This window comes from Capricornis sumatraensis, chromosome 14 (assembly GCF_032405125.1).
Source record: "Capricornis sumatraensis isolate serow.1 chromosome 14, serow.2, whole genome shotgun sequence".
NCBI lineage: Eukaryota > Metazoa > Chordata > Mammalia > Artiodactyla > Bovidae > Capricornis > Capricornis sumatraensis.
In genome coordinates this window covers 73,314,120-73,334,337 of record NC_091082.1, presented here as the reverse complement: position 1 = coordinate 73,334,337, position 20,218 = coordinate 73,314,120, and the positions used below count along the sequence as shown (strand labels likewise).

The 20,218-nt window shown below is 42.2% G+C and overlaps 1 protein-coding gene across 1 annotated transcript in view; it reads right to left on the bottom strand.

Moving 5' to 3' along the window:
* Positions 1-19,086, bottom strand: part of RNF2 (ring finger protein 2) — a 41,101-nt gene extending 22,015 nt beyond the window's left edge. Inside the window, exon 1 of the mRNA XM_068986113.1 lies at positions 19,042-19,086. The gene's annotated coding sequence lies outside the window, so the exon portion shown is untranslated. The remainder of the gene's footprint in view (positions 1-19,041) is intronic.
* Between the last annotated feature and the right edge of the window lie 1,132 nt (positions 19,087-20,218).

Here is a 20,218-nt window from a genome sequence, read left to right as displayed (position 1 = left end):
TTCTGTCCCTTTGTGTATCCATCTGAGACATTTTGAGCTGTGATATTAGAGAAGACACCTGGGAGTCCCATCAACAGCAAGGAGATCAAACCTGTCAATTATAAAGGAAATCAACCCTGGATATTCATTGGAAGGACTGATGCTGAAGCTCCAATACGTTGGCCACCTGATGCAAAGAGCCAATTCGTTAGAAGAGATGCTGATGCTAGGAAAGACTGAAGGCAGGAGAAGGGGACGACAGATGAGATGGTTGGATGGCATCACCGACTCAATGGACATGAGTATGAGTAAGCTCCAGGAGTTTGTGATGGACAGGGAAGCCTGGCATGCTGCAGTCCTTGGGGTCACAAAGAGTCGGACACAACTCAGCAACTGAACTTAACTAATCACAGGGGTGGGCTTCCTAGGTGACTCAGCAGTAAAGAGTCCACATGCCAATGTAAGAGACACAGATTCGATCCCTAAGTCAGGAGGACCCCCTGGAGAAGGAAACGGCAACCCACTACAGTATTCTTGCATGGGAAATCCCATGGACAGAAGAGCCTGGTGGGCTACAGTCCATAGGGTCATAAAAGAGTGAGACACGACTGAGCAACTAAACAATAATCAGAAGCGTCCTTAAAAAAAGAGAAGGCAATGTGATGGAAGCAGAGATATAAATCAAAGAAAGAAATCTGAAGATGCTATACTGCTGGCTTGACAATGGAGGAAGAATTTGTGAGCCCAAGGGCTGAAGGTACAGTAGCCTCTGGTAGGCTGCAGTCCGTGGGGTCACTGAGAGTTGGACACGACTCAGTGACTTCACTTTCCACTTTCATGCATTGGAGAAGGAGATGGCAACCCACTCCAGTGTTCTTGCCTGGAGAATCCCAGGGACGGCGGAGCCTGGTGGGCTGCTGTCTATAGGGTCGCACAGAGTCGGACACGACTGAAGCAACTTAGCAGCAGCAGCAGAAGCTAAAGAAGAAAAGGAACATGAATTCTCCCCTAAAGCCTCCAGAAGGAACACAGCCCTGTCAACACCTTGATTCCGCAAGACCCACTGTGAACTTCTGGCTGTCAGAACTGTAAGCTAACAAACTTGTGTTATTTTTTAAGCCACCATATTGTGGTAATTTATCATCACAGCAGTAGGGAAGTAATATACCACCTGAACCCAAATTATCAAGAGAAAGCCAAAGGAGAGTGGGATAAAGTGAAAAAAATATGAATTTTAGTTAACTTGTCCAACAGTCTTATCTTCTGCTAGAAGAAAATTAATGCACTCACAGGAAAAATAATCTTAATCTAGAGATGCAGTTCTCAAATCTGGCTCCATACAGGAACCACCTGGAGAGCTTTAACACAATTCTGATACCAAGGTTCCATTTCAGACGACCTGAATTATCACCTCTGGGGCTCTTGGTGTAGTTAGAAAGACAGCCACAAGGTTTTTATGAATAGCCAGGGTGGAGAACCCACTGTTCTAGCTAAAGATTAGTTTTTAGTGATCCAAGGAAACTTCTGAGGTTTCCAAATGGTACAAGTTCCTGAAATTGTCCCCCATAAAGATGTGGCTCACCATTCATTAAATATATGTTTTGTTGACTTTATATCTGACAGTAAGAAGTTGCCTAGGCAAATTCCTAAAGGCAAAATTACTTGCTCAAATGGCAGGTAATTTTTTTTATTCAGACAAATACTGCTAAATTGCTCGACCACCGTACCCTTCTACCAATTAAGAATCAGCAACACTTTGTTTAAAACCCTGCCCAATTTGATAGATGGAAAATAATATTTCATTGTTGTTTTCATTTGCAAGCTTCAACCATGAGTGAAACTGAGTACATTTTCATAGCTTTACTGGCCATTTTGGGGGCTCTGTCAATTACTTATTCATATTCATTTCTATTAGTTTTTTAAAAGGTAATTTGTAAGAACCTTCTCTGCTAAGGAAATCGACCTTTTGCCTGTCACGACTGTTAAATATTTCCCCCCAGTTTATTGTCTTTTGCCTTCGGCTTCTTTAAGCCACAGATTTTATTTTTTATATCTTTAATGTATTTCTCTTTCCCTCTATGGCTTCTTTGGACAGCTAACCCATACTCTAAGATTATAAACAACATCAACCATACACCCATACTTTATTCTAATACTTCCAGAACTTCCTATTTTACAATGGGACCTTTTCCCCTCCACCCGCCCCTCACTGTCCAGGTATCATTTACAGTTTAGTTCATCTCTTCTCCATAACTTCCATTGATGGAAGTTATCATGCTTTTAACTTAAAGATGGAAAAGGGGGGGGGAATGTAATGTAATATATAATGTAATATGTATGTGTGTGTACATGAAAAACTCTGACATAAAAGCTTAACACACTTTTTACATAGTCAACAATAAATATAACGCCTAATTCAGGTACAAAGAGTTTACAAACTCCCGTAAGGTTACGGAAAATGAAAGCAAGTATTAGGCACAGTGTCGATTCCTTTCCCCTCTCCAAAGCAACACAACTGTCACCCGGCTGACTTCCTCACAAGCCTTGAGGAATAAAGGCCCCCAGCAGTTCTTTCCTGTGGTTGTCCTCATTCTTGCAAAATACTTGTCGCCACTAGGTGGAGACAATTTTATAATAGGAAGATTGGTTACTGAAACCGGAGTAGCCATAAATTTTCTACAAATATACAGAAACAGTAAAGAAGGTCAGCTTTCAATTTTTGGGTAAACTACAGCTAGTCATTTTAACTGAGGATCCAGTTTCCCTATTTGTAAATTTAAGAATTTATATTAAGTAATACCAAGAGCCCCCTTAGCCCTAATATTTTATAGATCAAAGGCTTTCCTAAATGTCCTTTCCCCAATGGCTCGGCAGTAAAGAATCTGCCTGCCTATGCAGGAGACACAGGAGATGCAGGTTTGATCCCCGAGTCGGGAAGATCCCCTGGAGGAGGAAATGGCAACCCATCCAGTATTCTTGCCTACCAAATCCCATGGACAGAGAAGCCTGGAGGGCTACAGTCCAGAGGGTCATGAAGAGTCAGACTCAACTGAGCAACTAAGTATGTCCTCTTGGGCTAAGAAGGTATTCTACTTCCAGCAACTTCTTTCAACTTGAAAATGTCACCAACCAAAACCAGTCATTTCCTCCAATCTTTTTTTTCAAAGCTGACAAAAAGAGGTGTGTTGTGTATTAAAGTCCACACATCTAACATTCCAGATCATATACAAGGCTTTCTGCACTTCCTCCTATATGCTTCTCCACATCCATCTGGCATGCCTGCACACATATTTTAAACAATGAGCTAGCTATAGATTTTCTTCTGAACTGGTATCTGTGCTATAAGTTGTACATCTGGAGGGGTTTCTTTGCTTTTTCCCTCGTATTATTTCTTTTCTTCTTTGCTCCATTTGGTCAAAACCTTCCATTTTGTTATTTCCTGAATTCTTAGTTGTCTGCCCTCTGACAAGACATTCCCTGCACTTGCACTTCAGCTCCTGGTTCTCATCTGCCCATCTAGATTTTGTAACCCTTCCAAAATTGTATCAACCTCTGCTTGCCTAAGGGGTTCCCAGTCAGCTGCTTCATCCAATTATTGAATCTAGTGAACTACTGGCCAACTACTGATTTACTTAGCTCTCAAACTCAGGCACAATCTAGGTTCTCACCCCCGAACATGCACCAACTCTACCACAAACTGACCACATTCATAGAGAAGGATTAATTTTCATTCTCCCCATGCTTCAAGATCAAGAGACACACCGTACACTGTTAATTTCCTGAGCACAGCAGAAAAATTCTGAGTTCTTAAGTTGAGCAAGAGGAGCTGCCAACTTCATTTCACATCCCCACCCAGATTACAAGAAACTGTAAACAGAGCAACATATTGACGTGTGTGAACAGCTCACTACTGACTGTGGACTACGCTCTATGCCGTCAGCATACATGACTGGCTCTCAATAAAAGCCTGCAGGTTTAACGGCAGAAACAGATCAGTATTTCTATCTCTGAGAGGAAGATGTGAAACACAAGGAAAGCATAAAGCAAAGCCTGAAGATTTACAGATGCTTATCAATAATGGCAAAGCTAAAAAGAGACTAACAACTAATGACTTTTAGTCCAAAACCCCACGTGCCAGAATAGATGTTTAACAACTTTTGAAAAGTGGTATACCTCCTTCTCTTGGGAGGAGAATTGCCCATCAAGTGCAGATTCCTGCCGGAAGGAGCAGAGATGCTGCTGAACACACTTCAGCAAGTGACAACACACGAGGTAACAGCAACGTTCCCTACGTCACAGAAAATAGACCAACAGGGTCTACACTTCTCACAAGGGCATACTTTGTTGAAAAATTAACCTGCAGTAAGGGACTGACACAGAAACTTAAAAATCACATTGAGAAAGAGAAGAGAGAAAGCCGAAGGCTGATGCCTCCACATTCTCCCAACAGCAACTGGAATAACCCTTTCAGAAAACAGCTAGGCAATTCATTTCCAGAGATACAAAACATTCATAATCTTTCACCCAGTAATCCCAGTCCGAGGAAATAACACTATTAATAACAACAGATAACATTTATATTTATCACCCTATATGAAATCTTTCTTCATCCTAACAACCCTATGAAACATGTACTATTAATTCCTTCACTTAATAAATCAAGCCGAAATATAAACAACTAAATAAACAAGCAAGCAACTAGCTTAAAGTCTGCAGTGTCAGAGTAAACACTCAAAACTCAGGTTTGCCTGACTAAGAAGGCCATGCCCTTAACTACCACACCAATTATTATTCCTACTGCAACAGTAAAAACGCTGTCAGCACAGACACATGTTGCATCATCAACAATGGGAAATTTTTTCGATCATTAAAAATAACAATTAGTCATACTCTATGAAATGATCAGTAATACTTATAAGGCAAAGAGATGAAAGAGACAAATAACTGGTAGTTGTGCTACAATTTGTTGTTGAGTTGATTAGTCGTGTCTGACTTTTTTTGCAACCCCACAGACTAGTCCGCCAGGCTTCTCTGTCCATGGGATTTTCCAGGCAAGAATACTGGAGTGGGTGGCCATTTCCTTCTCCAGGGGACCTTCCCAACCCAGGGATGGAACCCGGGTCTCCTGCATCTCCTGTATTGGCAGGTGGATTCTTTACTACTGCGCCATCAGGGAAGCCCTGTGCTACAATTACAGCTACGTAAAAGTTAACCTTTTAGAAGGCAGCATGGAGTTGTCAGGAGTCTGTGGAGAGGGTTTCCGTCCATTTTCCAACTCCTACTACTATTATGACCAAAATACAACAGGCATAGGTTTGAACAGTTTTAAAACAATAGATTAGAGGAGTAAAGAATGTGTTTCTGGTGTCGCTTTGGCACACAGGGTAGACTTTCTCTTGCAGAAAAGCAACTATTATGGAAAACAGTGGCAGGTAGACTGGGATTTAGGAGACCTCAATTCTCATTGTGGGTTCTTGATACAACTTCAAAATGTAAACTGATCTCTCTTCTGCCCTTATCTCCTGGTTTCTGCAACTTGCATAAAAAAAAAAAAAGTTTAAAACTGGCAAAAAGCAGAGCCTGCAGTTTCAAAGGCTGGAGTCTTAGAAGAAAAAAGAAACCAGAAATTTTAAGGATAGAAAGCTGTGTTACAGCTCTAATAAATATAAAGATTAGCATAATCCCTAGATTCATGAAAGCAGCAAAAATTTGGCATAGCTCAAATATACCAGAAATCAACATGACTTTGAACAAGTCAATATACAGCTTTTAATCTCTTTATCTATAAAATGAGCATGTTTTAGGAAATACATACTTATTTTCAATGTCCATTAGGGCAGAGTTTCTTACTCGCAATTAAAAAATATACTCAAATTTGTATATATTAAAAACGTATAGACACATATGTCTACTAGGGTAAAGCTACTTATTATCAATTAGCCTTCAAAAATCTTTATGTGGGTTCTTCAAATAACCAATATTAAGAAGAGAAAACCATAATACTGCTATAAAAAAAGAAGAACTTAAGTAGCTAAAGCAGCAAAACTCATTGTCTCCTAAGGAAAATTTATCCTATATTAAACAATAAATGGAAAGGAAAACTAACATTAATTTGATACAACAGACACTGTTTTCGGGCACTTTTTAAAAATAGCTTTCCCTCTACCTCTACTTTTTAAACAAAATCCTGTAAGTTCATGGCCCTTGCTTAATTTTTCTAAGTCTATATGCCCCTTGAGAATCTGATGAAAGCTAGGAATTCTTATCTTGGGGGAGGGAATACAAAGATAAAAAAAAACACACATACAAAATTTCAGTATTCATGGATCCTTAAGAGATACCTAGACTGAAGGCCAAGAACACTTGCTCCACACTGTCTAAGAGCTCCAAATCTGAAACAAGGAAACAGAAGTTACTGTCTCTTCTCAGCTTTCTTCAGCTATACTACACAACAAGCTGTTGCCAACAATGATGCATTTATTCTAAGCAAAAATAAACAAACAGGACCTAATCAAACTTACAAGCTTTTGCACAGCAAAAGAAACCATAAACAAAATGAAAAGACAATCTACAGAATGGCAGAAAATATTTCCAAATGATGTGACTGACAAGGGATGACATTCCAAAACATACAAATAGCTCATACAGCTAAACCACAACAAAAACCAAACAACCCAATTGAAAAATAGGAAAATTACTGAAATACATTTTTCCAAAGAAGATATACAGATGGCCAACAACCATATAGAAAGATGCTTAACATCACAAATTAATAGAGAAACGCAAATCAAAACTATGTAAGGCACTGTGTTACTCCAGCCAGAATGGCCATGATCGAAGTAAATGCCTAACAAATGCTGAAGAGGATGTAGAGAAAGGGGAACTTTCCTACACTCTTGGTGGGAATGCAGGCTGGTGCAGCCATCATGGAGAACGGGATGGTGGTTCCTCAGAAAACTTAAAATTGAGTTGCCATATGATCCAGCAATCCCAGTTCTGGGCACATATCCAGACAAAACTGTAATTTGAAATGATACATGCACCCCTAAATTCACAGCAGCATTGCTTACAATAGCCAAGACATGGAAGCAAACTGTCTATAACAGGTGAATGGATAAAGAAGATGCGGTGCATATATGCAGTTGACTACTACTCAGCCATAAAAAGGACCTAAATAATGCCATTTGCAGCAACACAGATAGACCTAGAGACTCGTACTAAACGAAGGCAAGTCAGAAAGACAAAGATCCATACGGTATCACTTGTATGTGTAATCTACAATATGACACAAATGCACCTATCGGTAATACAGAAACAGGTGTGACAAAGAGACCTGTGGTTGCCAAGGGGGGAGGGGTGTAAGGGAGGGAAGGACTAGGAATTTGGGATTAGCGCATGCAAACTGGTATATACAGCATGGATAAACAAGGTCCTACTGCATGGCACAGGGAACTATATTCAATATCCTGTGATAAACCATATGGTAAGGAATGTACGCACATTAACTGAATCACTTTGCTGTACAGTAGAAAATAACACAACACTGTAAATTAACTGTGTGTTGCTGTGTGCTGTACTCAGTTGCTCAGTCGTGTCCAATTTTTTGCAAACCCGTGGACTGTAGCCAGCCAGGCTCCTCTGTCCGTGGAATCTTTCAGGCAAGTATGCTGGAGTGGGTTCCCATTTCCTACCCCAGGGGATCTTCCTGACCCAGGGATCGAACCTGTGTCTCCCGCACTGGCAGGCAAATTCTTTAATACTGCACTACCAGGAAGGCCCTTAATCAACTATACTTCAATTAAAAAAAAAAAAAAAAAAAAAAAGACAGGTTTGTTCTTACAAAGATAAACCATGGAGACACTAGGTGCTACTTGTTAAATACGTCCATCTGGCTGCCACAATGAACACTGTACTTCCCTACCATCAACATCAGTACAAAGCTAAAAGGAATCTTAGAATCCAACCACAAGGAAATGAATAAATTACACCATGGTACATCCACTTGAAATATCACACAATCATCAAAAATGTTATCAAGTTGATTATGGATTAGAAAATATTAGTAATATCTAAAGATAGATTTTAAAATACACATAAATTTAGACTTATATAAAAAACAGTTAAAACTATGTTTTAAAAAGCCCAAGTCAGTCAGATCAGTCAGTCAGCTAGTTCAGTCACGCAGTCATGTCCGACTCTTTGTGACTCCATGAATCATAGCATGCCAGGCCTCCCTGTCCATCACCAACTCCCGGAGTTCACCCAAACTCATGTCCATTAAGTCGGTGATGCCATCCAGCCATCTCATCCTCTGACGACCCCTTCTCCTCCTGCCCCCAATCCCTCCCAGCATCAGAGTCTTTTCCAATGAGTCAGCTCTTCCTATCAGGTAGCCAAAGTACTGACGTTTCAGCTTCAACATCAGTCCTTCCACTGAATGCCCAGGACTGATCCCTTTAGGATGGACTGGCTGGATCTCCTTACAGTCCAAGAAGACCCTCAAGAGTCTTCTCCAACACCACAGTTCAAAAGCATCAATTCTTCAGCACTCAGCTTTCTTCACAGTCCAACTCTCACATCCATATATGACCACTGGAAAAACCATGGCCTTGACTAGATGGACCTTTGTTGGCAAAGTAAAGTCTCTGCTTTTGAATATGCTATCTAGGTTGGTCATAACTTTTCTTCCAAGGAGTAAGCGTCTTTTAATTTCATGGCTGCAATCACCATCTGCAGTGATTCTGGAGCCCAAAAAAAATAAAGTCTGACACTGTTTCCACTGTTTCCCCATCTATTTCCAATGAAGTGATGGGACCAGATGCCATGATCTTTGTTTTTCTGAATGTTGAACTTTAAGCCAACTTTTTCACTCTCCTCTTTCACTTTCATCAAGAGGCTTTTTAGTTCCTCTTCACTTTCTGCCATAAGGGTGGTGTCATCTGCATATCTGAGATTATTGATATTTCTCCCAGCAATCTTGATTCCAGCTTGTGCTTCCTCCAGCCCAGCGTTTCTCATGATGTACTCTGCATATAAGTTAAATAAGCAGGGTGACAATATACAGCCTTGACGTACTCCTTTTCCTATTTGGAACCAGTCTCTTGTTCCATGTCCAGTTCTAACTGTTGCTTCCTGACCTGCACATAGGTTTCTCAAGAGGCATGTCAGGTGGTCTGGTATTCCCATCTCTTTCAGAATTTCCACAGTTTATTGTGATCCACACAGTCAAAGGCTTTGGCATAGTCAATAAAGCAGAAATAGATGGTTTTCTGGAACTCTCTTGCTTTTTCAGCTATCCAACAGATGTTAGCAATTTGATCTCTGGTTCCTCTGCCTTTTCTAAAACCAGCTTGAACATATGGAAGTTCACAGTTCACGTTTTGCTGAAGCCTGGCTTGGAGAATTTTGAGCATTACTTTACTAGCGTGTGAGATGAGTGCAATTGTGCGGTAGTTGGAGCATTCTTTGGCGTTGCCTTTCTTTGGGATTGGGAAGAAAACTGACCTTTTCCAGTCCTGTGGCCACTGCTGAGTTTTCCAAATCTGCTGGCATATTGACTGCAGCACATTCACAGCATCATCATTTAGGATTTGAAATAGCTCAACCAGAATTTCATCACCTCCACAAGCTTTGTTCATAGTGATGCTTCCTAAGGCCCATTTGACCTCAAATTCCAGGATGTCTGGCTCTAGGTGAGTGATCACACCATCGTTATTATCTGGGGCATGAAGACCTTTTTTGTACAGTTCTTCTGTGTATTCTTGCCACATCTTTTTAATATCTTCTGCTTCTGTTAGGTCCATACCATTTCTATCTTTTCTGAGCCCATCTTTGCATGAAATGTTCCCTTGGTATCTCTACTTTTCCTGAAGAGATCTCTAGTCTTTTCCATTCTGTTGTTTTCCTCTATTTCTTTGCACTGATAGCTGAGGAAGGCTTTCTTATCTCTCCTTGCTATTCTTTGGAACTCTGCATTCAGATGCTTATATCTTTCCTCTTCTCCTTTGCTTTTCACTTCTCTGCTTTGCACAGAAGTGTGGCAGCCAAGAGGAGCTACCCCACGCCCAAGGTCAGGGGCGGCAACCCAAAGCGGCAGGCTGCGACGGACCAGGAGTGGCGAGAGGACATCTGAGGTCAGGGACAGCAGCCAAGAGGAGCTACCCCACGTCCGAGGTCAGGGGTGGCAGCTGAGATGAGCTACCCCATGTCCGAGGTCAGGGGCGGCAGCCAAGACGAGCTACCCCATGTCCGAGGTCAAAGGCAGCAGCCTAGACAAGCTACCCCACGCCCGAGGTCAGGGGCGGCGGCCGAGAGGAGCAACCCCATGTCCAAGGAGCTGCGGCTGCGTGGGCACAGGAGGGCTGAGAGGAGCTACTCCACGTTCAAGGTCAGAAGGGGCGACCTCGTCCAAGTTAAGGAGCAGTGGCTGCGCTTTCCTGGAGCAGCTGTGAAGAGATACCCACGTCCAAGGTAAGAGAAACCCAGGTACGATGGTAAGTGTTGCGAGAGGGCATCAGAGGGCAGACACACTGAAACTATAATCACAGAAAACTAGTCAATATCATCACACAGACCACAGCCTTGTCTAAGTCAATGAAACTAAGCCATGCCGTGTGGGGCGACCCAAGACCGATGGGTCATCGTGGAGAGGTCTGACAGAATGTGGTCCACTGGAGAAGGGAATGGCAAACCACTTCAGTATTCTTGCCTTGAGAACCCCATGAACAGTATGAAAAGGCAAAATGATAGGATACTGAAAGAGGAACTCCCCAGGTCAGTAGGTGCCCAATATGCTACTGGAGATGACTGGAGAAAGAACTCCAAAAAGAATGAAGGGATGGAGCCAAAGCAAAAACAACACCCAGCTGTGGACGCGACTGGTGATAAAAGCAAGGTCCGATGCTGTAAAGAGCAATATTGCATGGGAACCCGGAATGTTAGGTCCATGAATCAAGGCAAATTGGAAGTGGTCAAACAGGAGATGGCAAGAGTGAACGTCGACACTCTAGGAATTAGCGAACTAAAATGGACTGGAATGGGTGAATTTAACTCAGATGACCATTATATCTACTACTGTGGGCAGGAATCCCTTAGGAGAAATGGAGTAGCCATCACGGTCAACAAAAGAGTCCGAAACGCATTACTTGGATGCAATCTCAAAAACGACAGAATGATCTCTGTTCGTTTCCAAGGCAAACCATTCAATATCACAGTGATCCAAGCCTATGCCCCAACCAGTAACGCTGAAGAAGCTGAGGTTGAATGGTTCTATGAAGACCTACAAGACCTTTTAGAACTAACACCCAAAAAAGATGTCCTTTTCATTATAGGGGACTGGAATGCAAAAGTAGGAAGTCAAGAAACACCTGGAGTAACAGGCAAATTTGGCCTTGGATTGCAGAATGAAGCAGGGCAAAGGCTAATAGAGTTTTCCCAAGAGAATGCACCAGTCACAGCAAACATCCTCTTCCAACAACACAAGAGAAGACTCTACACATGGGCATCACCAGATACTCAACACCGAAATCAGATTGATTATATTCTTTGCAGCCAAAGGTGGAGAAGCTCTATACAGTCAGCAAAAACAAGACCAGGAGCTGACTGTGGCTCAGATCATGAACTCCTTATTGCCAAATTCAGACTTAAACTGAAGAAAGCAGGGAACACCACTATACCATTCCAGCATGACCTAAATCAAATCCCTTAAGATTATACAGTGGAAGTGAGAAATAGATTTAAGGGACTAGATCTGATAGACAGAGTGCCTGATGAACTACGGACGGAGGTTCCTGACACTGTACAGGAGACAGGGATCAAGATCATCCCCAAGGGAAAGAAATCCAAAAAAGCAAAATGGCTGTCTGAGGAGGGCTTACTGTGAAAAAAAGAAAAGTGAAAAAGCCCAAAGCTAAAATTTATTTCCAAGGGGAAATACATCAAAATTTAACAGCAATTAAAATTGAATACTGAAAGCATGATTTTTCTAGTTCTTAAATTATCCAATATTAAAAAAATTTTTTTAATAAACTGGCAACTGAAAATTACTATATCGGTTAAAAAGACAACTTAATAACATCGATTTTTCCCCACTGTCAGCTCTTAATTACTTTTAAAAGGACTGAGCAACATATTGCACATAGGAATTAAAACTAAAAACAACCTATTTAAGAAGTGAATGACAGCTTATGTACTCTGTGAAACTTTAAAGGTTTCAGAATAAAATTAATTGACATTAATAATCATGTTACTTAAATTACAAAACTATAACATTAGTTTTTCAAAAGTTATAGAGACTTCTGGGGAAAAAATATTACCGGAGACTAAACTATGGTTTCCATGGTGGCTCAGATGGTAAAGCATCTGCTCGCAATGCAGGAGACCCAGGTTCAATCCCCAGGTCAGGAAGATCCCCTGGAGAAGGAAATGGCAACCCACTCCAGTTCTCTTGCCTGAACAAGTCCATGGACAGAGGGGCCTGGTGGGCTACAGTCCATGGGATCACAAAAGTCAGACACGCCTGAGCGACTTCACTTTTTTTTAAACTATGATAAATTATGACTAGTTAACTCAAATTAGTAAATGAGACCCACCTCTAAAGACAAATGAAATCGATTACAACATTAGTAAAAGAGAAATTTAGTCTTGCTATTTTAGACAATACTCAACCAGCAATATCCTAGAGTCTTCAACATGTTACCATTACTTTACAATTTGGAAGAGGAAATATTCCTAGAGGTCAGCACCTCACAAAAAATTTAAAAGCTATAAAAAAAATCTTTCCACTAATTCAACAAGGCATGTTTTCTTCACAAATATGTCAATTAAAACTTTTAAGATCAAGGATAAGAGGGTAAGTTCATTAAAACTGAACAACAGATATAATTTCTAATCCTGCTAAATGTATTTTTAAAAGTACAGATTTTTCTCTAAGTGATATTATAAAACAGTATAAATAAAATAAAAATAGGTAGTTTCCAGTAAAAATAGTAATAGCATCTATTTCTTCTACTCCCTCAGGCCCGTCATTTAAACAATCTGTGAAGTGGTAGTTTTGGTCCTAGGTGTATAAATTTCGGGTCTCGTCTCATAAGATATTTAGTCCTGCTGAAAAGAAATTAATGAAGCACACTGACCTTAACAGACAGTTACTTGAGATTGAGAATACTACACAATCGACCAGACTTGGGGAAAGTAGGGTTACAGGACATCCACAATTCCTCCTACACCCCATATTTTCACTCTAACAACCTTATTTTAAATATGGAGACTCAAAAACTTGAAAGGAGACACACAACTATTCCCAAGACCCATGTCAGAGATCACTCACTCTTTCTCTTTCAAGATCCACGCCACAGATCAATCTCTGTCTCTGTCTTAACATACATCCTTTTATATTTACAATGCTGTTTGCTGTTTGCCCCTTTTTACCTACCTCTTATATCTTTACAAATAACCTCCAAGTTCAATGGGGATGCAACTTTTTTATTATTTTTTTTATAGAAAAGAAAATAGGCCAAGATGCTTGCTAGTAGTGGAACCAGACCTAGAAACCAAGTCTCCTGCCTTCAATTCTAAAGCCCCTTCTTCCATGCACAACACTACCCCTCTGTAATACAGCAAAGCCTTCCATAAAACATTTGGCTGGTTTCCAAGACAGCCGTCCCAGGCTGAATTAACCTCTATATAGTAAATAGTATAAATAGTGAGGGTTTAATGCAATTACTGGCATAGAGGCATACATCTTTTTATAAGTGAAAAATCAGTTGGTTTTAAGTTAAATCAACATAGTCTGTGTATGGTGGGGCAAACAAGAAGAATACTCCTAAAAACAAGTCAAAATGAAGTATACAGATCTGCACATCTTACAATAGCTAACAGAGGCAGCATAATCAACACAGGGAGCAGATAAAAAGAAAACAGTGGACAACTAAAAAGAACAATGTGAAAAGAAACTGCATGATGCTTTTATTTTTAGGAAATAAAATGAGGAGCTTGTCTTTTCTTCCTCCCTCCATCCCGAAATAATGGAAATTTTAGAACATATATTAGGCTATAAAATAATAAGAGAAGTAGAAGAGGATTTTATTTAGTAGCCATCAAACGAAATCCCTACCAAAATGGCTGGCTCTGCAATATAACACATCAAAAATCCAAAGTCCTATTTCTAGTTCAGCTGCTGGTAGTATACAGCTTATATGAACCAATTATTTTAAGCTTTCAATTCTCAAATCTATAAAATCATAACACTCTAGCCAAACTATTTGCTCATGACCTTGGAAAGAGGAAACAATGTCTACAAAGGTAATGAGCAATACTTTAATCCCCATTATCCACTGCAAAAATGACTATTTCTCAAACGTCTTCTAGGTGTGAAGTACTAAGCTAGGCTAAAAGTGCAGAGAAAATGTTGGTCTTTATAATCTAAAAAAATAAAGCAAAGAGAAATACTTAACTAAAGACAATAACTGCATGATAAAATTAAGGCATCTCAGAGAAATGGCTTTCACAGGACATCAAACAGAATGAACTTGGGTTTGATCAAGACACCAAACAAAAAGAGTGGTCATTAGGTTTAGCTGGGAAAAGAGGCAAGAAGGCTGCTTGTCCTCTGGATTCCCAAAGCACATCATTTATGTATTACTGCATTTAACACTCTGTACAGTAGTTTGTCATCTCCGCTTAGACTGTAAATTCCTCAAGGACAGAGACTTTATTCAGTTCACTTTTATATTCCTAACCCCTAGCAGAGGATCTGGCACACAGAAGATAATCAGTAAATGTTTTTTAAACAGGCGAGGTAAGGACAGGATTCCCTATCTAAATTATTTTAATCTCTATTACTTGTGCAGGTCATTTACTCCTTGTCTCTCAACTCCAAAATCACCACTCCAGACTGCTCTGTGGTGCTGGGCTGAGACTGTGCAACTGTATTTCACCAATCTTCTGCCACGGGAGGTCCGTGTTAGGCTTTGCCAATTGAGGTAAGAAAGCAATAAAAGGGCTGAGGGGACCTCCTTCTAGTCACTGGCAGCAACAACTGGTTCCAGCCTCCAGCTTCTTTCGGTATTCCCCAGAACTAGCCTAATCAGCAGCTGCACAAGGCTGACCTCAGAAGTTCAGAACTAGGCCAACAGAACCTCTTTCCTGAGCTCTTTGACTGATCACTATGATGTTCTCTTTCTGCTCTTACATTCATCTAACCATCTCCCTGTATTAAAGGCCATCTGTTCAAACTCCTATTGAACTTTCTATTTTGCCTATTGGACACTAATATCCTGTTCTAACGGCTCTCCTCTGAGATATCTTGCTGCTTTATTAAAGGGGAAAGTAAAGGAATTTTGAAATTATTCCTACAGATAAAATATATTTGAGAAAGAATAATGCCAAACCCCTTAAATTTGTGTCTGTTACGTTGCAACACACATATCGCTTAACTTCTGCAATTTAAACTATCCAGCATGCAAAGAAACACAAAAAAAAGAGAGAGAGGAAATGAGAAATACTTAAACAGTTCAGGCTATTCCAAGCACACCCCCTACGTTCTCTCAGTAGAACACAGGCATCCTAGAAAAAATGAGAATACAGCGGCTCTGCGACTCCTCAGTGGTCTCAGTTCCCAAAAGCCTCTCCTAGTTATGAGCATGACGACATGCTGAATGTGACTCTTAAATTTTAAGGATTTTCTTTTTTTTGCTGTATTCAACATGGCCCATAGTGCAAGCTGACTACTTCATCTAGTGTTCAACAAAAGAAACAGCAATCTGTTCCAAAACTAACGCTGAACTGAACTTACTGGTATATTCTTCCCATCCTGAGAGATTTCAAGCATAATTTTTTATTATATGTGATTTTCATTTTACACATTGGCTTTAGCAGCAAACTTTTTCATAAAATACAACTCCATGCTACAGCAGAGACACAGAAAAAAATCAGTCCTGCGGGAGAGCCCCAAATCAACACAACTGTTGAAAACAAATGACCAAAATGCTTTGATATTTTTATATGGTTTGTTACTTCATTTAATAAGATGTCCTCACTAGATAATTTAATCTGAGATTAATTTCAAAATAATTTTTCATTACTGTACTTAATAAACTGAATTTTTAAAATTAGGACAAAATGGCAGATAGTAGAAAAAAGGCAAAGTCAAGCAATAAGAATCTTTCTCAGAATTCTTAGTAATGTATTTATATAGCTCCTGAGCATCCAAAAAAAGTATCACTAGGCCCAGACATATTAGTCCACCTCAGCTGCCTAATAACCATAAGACAAAAGAGAAGTTAAAAAAATTTTAAACTTGAAAGTTCCACTGGAATTCCTCCACATAGCATACAAAGAGAGTGGGCCACCTGCTTACTTAGCACCTAGCTCCTGCCTATGGACATAATAACACTAGTTGCTACTTAACTGCCAAAAGTTTTGTTACCACAGTCAGTCAGTCTATGTAAAATCAACCAAGCTCTATGCCTAACAAGGGACACCAGAGGACCTGTTTGACACATTTGGTAGAAAATATGAAAAATCTGACAGGGGAACAGACAGGATATCTCAACCTACAGAGAATGAGCAGGGTAAATTTTACTGTACCTCTGTACTCAAATTATATCAGGATCTACTCATTTCAATGCAAACAGTCATTCAATACATTACTATAATAGCTTATTGATATAAGGTTTCATAGATAAAAAAAAATAGGAAATTAAATAACTAGTGTCTGACAACAATGTCTTCCACAACATGTCTAACAAATAACACCAATTAAAAATCAAATGTAGATCTGTATACCGGCAGTCTATATAATCATAGTGTTTTTCCTTTTTTAAAAACTGTAAACTGTGATGCATTGTCTAGTTTCCCCAGATTTAACAAGCAAGTGGATACAAAATTCTGAATGCTTTAAATCATATCAGAAACACAGCCATGATTTTAATAAAGTGCTTTTTAATGTTAGCTCACTTCTCTCGCTGGAAGGAATTATGCTTCTGTGCTAATGTATAGAAATGAAACTGTCACTGAAACATCTGGTTATATATTATTCATTAGACATATATCACCTTTACTCCAAAGACTGCATAATATAAACACAAACCACGAATAAATCAAGTTAAAGAGATAGACCTGACACCACATGCTGAAGGTCAGTGATAGACAAATGAAATTCCAAAGATGTTTGCTGACCTGCTCCATATTTCTCTCCTCACAAACCTGGGAGTTAGCAGTCTGAGAGTTCCAACAGGCAGAGGAAAAACTCAAAATTCTCAGTATGTTGAATGTCTGCATTGTCTACATTATGTTAATGGTTCTAATTTAAAATTTTTCTATGCAGCACATTTGAGAACCATCAGCATATTTTTCTAATACTCAAGCCCACTAGCCAGCCTATTCTGGCAGCTGTCCTTCATAAATTCTTCATTTCACTCTCACACCTACTATAATTAACCTCAAATGTGTATTCCACAAAGGTACCTGAAAAAAATATCACCAATCCTTAGAAAAAGGGGCCATATTTGCTGCGCTAGCCTTGGAAAATGAAGTCTTACATACCCATTGTTTTATTAAAAATTACATTAAACGTACAAACGATTTTTTAAAAATACCTGTTGATTGTGACAAGTAGAAATTTTAGGGGGAAAAGCCAATAACTAAGAGTCATATTGCTGCCATTTAAATTCTTGATAAATCAAAGGATGAAATAACCACTTTAAAAACACAAGTTCTACTACCAATCTGAGTTATTAAAATATTCAAAAACTACACTCTTTTGCAAGTGAGGAAAGTAGATTCTCTGCCAATTACACTAAGTATTCTAGCCGATCGTCGTGGAACTACCAAAAGTAGATTATGCAATGCAAATCACACATAATTAGTTTTCAACATAATTCTCAGTCTAAAACACTGAAATCATGTCTCAGTTTTTTTAATTTTTAAAAGAAATAAAGCATATTACGAAAAGGCCGAATGCAAACCTATCCTGCTCAACGCAAACCTATCTTTACACACCTCCGAGGAAGCTGACATTCTCAAACCATTTAACCACGTTAAAGGCACACATTCTCAAAAACTTCGGAGACCCAGGCAGTAGAAACCCAAAAAAGGTTTCAAGGAGATAAGCCTGTAACTGGTCGTCGGGTCCCCCCAAAATAATCGGAATGAACCTCAAAGTTTTAGCTCAATTTTTTTACTAACAGTAGCTCTGGGCGCAGGGAGACGGCTTCACTAGAAGGGAAACGATCCTGACAACCCGGACGAGGGCTCCCTGGCGACACTTGGGGCCAAAGCCCTCGGTGTGCACGACCGGGTTCAAAATGCGAAGCTTCCATCAGGAACAAACCCAGACGCCCCCTCCCCCCACGACTCCTCCGGGGCACCCTCGCGGGTTTGAGAGCGCAGCAACAGATACTCCCGAGCAGCACGCAGCACTCCAGGAATGTTTTCACCAGGAGGGGTCTCCCCGCCGCCTACAGGGAACCCCGACGCCCAGGAGCGCCTCGACACGCCAACCCCGACTCTAGCACCCCGGGGGGAGAGCGGGCTCGGCACACAAAGCGCCCCTACCCCACCCTCACTGCGCGGACACACACACCACACACACCCCCGGCCGCGAGGGGGAAGCCCGAGGGGGGGAGACCCTGCATTCCGCGCGGTTCGTCTCCGGAGAGGGGCCGCGGAGAGGCTGGGGGGCCCCCCGGCCCGGGGAGCCGACGGGGTGCCGCAGCGCAGCCCCGGCCTCCGCGCAGAGCGAGCGGCGGGCGGTTCGCACGAAGGAAGGAATCCCCGCGCTTCGCCCACGGGGGGTCCTCCTCAAGTCGGACTCCCACCCCCGCCAAGACCCTCGAAGAAACGGGAACAATGAGAAGCCGCCTTCCCCCGCCATCCCCGCCCCGAGAGCGGCCGGGGGCGGCGGCGCCATCTCCTCTCACACCCCCGCGGATACACACACCCGCCCCCCCTCAGCCCCGGCCCCGGCGCGGCCGTCAGCGGCCCGCAGCCCCGCCGAGCTGACGCGCGGCCGAGCCCGCCGCGCCCGCGCCCCCTCGCCTCCCCGCGCGTCCCGCGCCTCACCGACTCCTGCCCCAACCCGGGGCTCCGCGCGCCGCGGCCGGAGCGAGACTCGGGCACAAGCCGCCGGCGCCGCCGCACAATATGGCGAGCCTCGGCTTCCGCAATGGAGCTCGGGAAATACAACAGGGGCCGCTCAATATTCATGAGAGACCGAGGGGAAGCCGGCTTGGCCGGCACGGCGGGGAGGGCGGGAAGGAGCGGGCGGGCGGGCGAGGGGGCGGAGGCGCGGGACGGGGACGTGCACGGCGCGGGGAGGCCCGCGGCGCGAGGGGAGGGGGCGCCGCCGCGTGCTGCCGGGAGCGCCCGAGCCGCCGCCCCGCCCCGGGCCGCCCGGCCCCGCCCCCCGGCGCCCTCCGCGGGGCGACGCGGCCCCCGGGCAACGCCCGGATGACGGCGGCGCCACCTCGTTCTCGGCGTTCTCTCTCCTTGAGCTCTCCTGCCCCTGCCTGCGCCCCTCACTGCGCCTCCCTGGCCCGCTGCTGGGGTTCGCGCTCGGACTCCTGCTGTCGCCCTGACTGCCTCCTGTTCTTACCCCCATCCCACCCGGTAGACGTCCTCGTCAGGCTTTCACCTCTAGAACTTCACCTGAACTTCGGCACTCTGCCTTCCCCCACCCCACAGCCACGCTGACACACACTTTCCGTCCTTGCAGAGTGAACCAGCAAGACCCAATTCTAGGGAAAACGACCTTCAATGCTAAGCGTATATTCTTGGACGTCTGTAAGCGTTCTGGTTCTCATCGGCTTACTTACCTTGCGGCTGTTTCCATCCTGCCTCAGCCCCTCCCAGTATGAGCTTTTGAGTTTGAGAATAAGTGATAGATGTAATAGATGTGGTCGTTACCTAAAACACAACCAATTAGTCTACCACCAAGTGTATAAAATGTGAACAGATTAAGCTACAAACAAATAACTGAAAGAGTTCCTGATCGCAAGAGGTACTATTGGTGAGGTGATCTGTTCTCTTGAAAAATAACAATTTCAGGTAGTAAACTGAAGGCACTTGGGACACAAAGGAAGGGAGTGCACTGAGAATTGGGCAAACTAGGTTTTAGCCTCCAGTGTGTCTCTTAACTGTGTGACTTAACTAAAGTACATAATTGTTCTGGACTTTACTTTCCTCATTTGCAGAATGAGAGGATTGTGTTGAATGATTCTTAGGTCCCTGCTAGCTTTTG